The sequence below is a fragment of the Thalassophryne amazonica genome, chromosome 21 (genome assembly GCF_902500255.1).
Source record: "Thalassophryne amazonica chromosome 21, fThaAma1.1, whole genome shotgun sequence".
In the NCBI taxonomy this organism is placed as follows: domain Eukaryota; kingdom Metazoa; phylum Chordata; class Actinopteri; order Batrachoidiformes; family Batrachoididae; genus Thalassophryne; species Thalassophryne amazonica.
The window spans coordinates 23879296-23882664 of record NC_047123.1 but is presented as its reverse complement, the minus strand read 5'-3'; positions in this window follow the sequence as shown (position 1 = coordinate 23882664).

Below are 3369 nucleotides of genomic sequence, written 5' to 3'. Positions count from 1 at the left end.
ATATATAAAACTTTTTTCACATGGTCATTATGGGTGGGGTATTGTGCGTACGATTTTGAGGGAAAAATAATTTTAATCCATTTTGGAATAAGGCTAACATAAAATGTTGAAAAAGTGAAACACTGTTAATACTTTCTGGAGGCACTGTATCTGTAACATTCTTGCATTATGACAACACAAACATCTACATTCTTTTATCTATAGCATTCTTGAATTGTCACAACCTGACTCATCGCTATTATTCTTCTTTTATGAAAAATATGTAACTCCTCTTATCGCTAATATTGCTGACACAATAAATGTCCAACAGCTTTTATCTCCAACATTCCTCCATTATGACATCATAATGTGACTCCTTTCATCAGTAACGTTCTTGCTTTATGACAGTGGTTCTCAATCTTTTTACAGTACATACCACCTAAAAAAATATTTAATTGTAGTACTTTCCAAGTACCACAATTACAACTGGAATTAAAATAAGTCAACTTAATTTATTTATATAGCACTAAATCACAAGATAGATGCCCCAAGGCACGTCACAAGGCTAAGGTCTAACCTTACCCACCTGCTGGGTAAGCACATTGGCAAAGTGGTGCGGAAAAGCTCCCTGGCTAGCATAGAGCGATTTGTTCATCTTGACTTACCTGTTGTGTTGCGGGATCTTGGTTACAACACAAGCACTCAAAAAAGCAGAAAGCATATGGATTATGATGATTATGATGATTTAGCTGATGGCTTAAAGCATTTTTATATTCGTCGTGTGACATCCAGGACTGAAAAACTGATTTCTTTCACATACACAGCATCAGTCCAGAATCAGCGGCGCGTTTTGACAGGACGACAGAGATGTCAAAATGACTGCATGTTCTTGCAAATTAGAGGGCGGACACCCGATCCGGGCACGACAGGTTGGGTCGGGTCACATATCAGCACAAAGACACTGAATGTACAGAACGTTTGAGAAACGGTGTCATCGCCCTGCCTCTGTAACCTCAGCCGCTCATCATTAATGACGTGTTATTGCTGTTAACAGCGTAATTATTTATTTATTTATTTTAGTCTTGGTGGATCATTATTTATTCTCATTTATTTATTTTCGATTTATTTTCGTTGTGAGCAGAATAATGAAGTGCGGCAGACAGCATTACGTTTGCACCATGTGAGGGAGCACAAAGTAAATAAGTCTTATTCTGACCTGTTGCATCCTTTCAGACGGATTCATCATCACATCCTGACAAACTGTTGTCCACTTAAGACGCCATTGTTTTGGAAGATGATGTCTGGACACAATTTAAATCCTTATTGTGGAAATTGAATAAACAAAGAAGCGTGTGTTAAAAGCTTGAGAATAATTAACTGACATGCACCTACATGTATTGACAACTCAGCTTCATGGTGTATGTGGCCAGTACACGCTGAGTGCCAGTTCCAAGCCAGATAAATGAGTAGGGTTGTATCAGAAAGGGCATCTGGCATAAAACAAGCCAACAAAACCAAGCAGAGTACAAATTGAATTTCTACACTGGATACCGGGTTAACAACAGGGTGCCGGAGGAAACTGGGTTACTGCTGGAAGAAGAGGAAGAAGAGGAGGAGAACGTGTCCACAGACAGCAAAAGAAGAGGACAACTAGAAGGGTGGGAGTGAGAATCAGAGCTTTGAATGTTGGTAGTATGGCTGGTAAAGGGAGCAAGCCGGTTGATATGATGGAGAGGAGAAAGGTAGACATAGTGTGTGTGCAAGAGACCAAGTAGAAGGGAAGTAAAAGCAGGAGCATAGCTGGTGGGTTCAGGGTGTTGCATCATGGTGAGGATAGGAAGAGAAATGGTGTTGGGGTCATTTTAAAGGAAGAGTATGTTAAGAGTGTGTTGGAGGTTAAGTGAGAGTCCGATAAGGTGATGAGTGTGAAGTTGGAAACTGAAGGGGTGATGATGAATATCATCAGTGCATATACCCCACAGGTAGGTCGCGAGACAAAGGAGAAAGAAGATTTCTGGAGTGAGTTAGACAAGATGGTGGAGAGTGTATCCAAGCATGAAACAGTGATAAGAGCGGACTTCAATGAGGATGTTGACGAAGGGAACAGAGGTGATGAGGAAGTAATGGGGAGATATGGTGTCAAGGACAGGAATGTGGAAGGATGAGATGGTAGTTGATTTTGCAAAAAAGGATGGAAATGGCTGTGAATACCTACATTAGGAAAAGAGAGGAGCACAGTGTGATAAATGAGAGTGGAGAAGGGTGTACCCAGGTGGATTACATTGTTTGGAGATGCAAGACCGTAAGGTGGTGGCGAGAGTGTAGCTAGACAGCTTAGGATGGTGGTTTGTAGGATGACGTTTGAGGTGAACAATCTGTACTATTCTTATGATGATATTACTGGGGTTGGCCTTCCTGAGTGCCCTTGCAGTTTCCATAATGTCCTTGAAACAATTCTGTGGCAAGTTGCTAAAAGTTAAAATGTTTATTCCATGATTCATGCTATAGAAGTCTTTAATCTCGCATCCCTTAATGTATAGGTGGAAAATTAATGCATGCATCCACAAGTGACTGCGGCTAATTAGCTTTCAGCATTTTATCTGGAGTCATTAGCTACAGCACAGTAGGGTGGCTGCAAACGTGCAACAATGACACCATAACACTCCATGAGCCATTGTTTGATGAATAGCGACGCTAAGTTCCGGCTGACATAGCAAGTTGACATTGAAAACATGCTTTAAATTCTGTGAAGTAATTCTGAATATTAACGAGCTTGAATAGAGTAAGTATAAAAAGAAAAAAAATGACTGCATACTTGTTATAAATTTTTTTTTTATTTGGAATAAAACGACGTAGCCATATTACACGTAGTGTGGTCAGTCTATTTTTACATACCTCAGGAGATACGACACAGTTCTGCCATGGTACGCTTCATGGTAGCAGCAATAATCCGGTTTACCATCATTACTACACAGTCAGAGGAGGTTTGTAGTAGTGTTGTTCACACTCACAAGTTTTACAGGGTAACATATAACACAACAACACAATGCAGTGAGGGACCAGTGCTAGACGGCCAGTGGAAAAAACCGACTAAGTAACCACAAAGTCTTTGTAACAGGTGACTAGCTTCAGCAGGCCACAGACCCATTGTGATACAGTAATAGTTGAAAACAACTTTAAAAAACTTGGTATCTCCTCGTTGCAGGTTACGCCGACACAGTAAGCAAGCGCTTCGAATGACAAACCGGTTATTGCAACTGTTTTAAACTCAACAACAAAAACAAAACTGTGTCTGAGTCTGAGGTAGCAAGGAAATCATGGCTTTCCTCTGATTCTTTAAAAAACAATAAACTATTCTACACAATGACCACGGGCCTCTTACCAAACCCA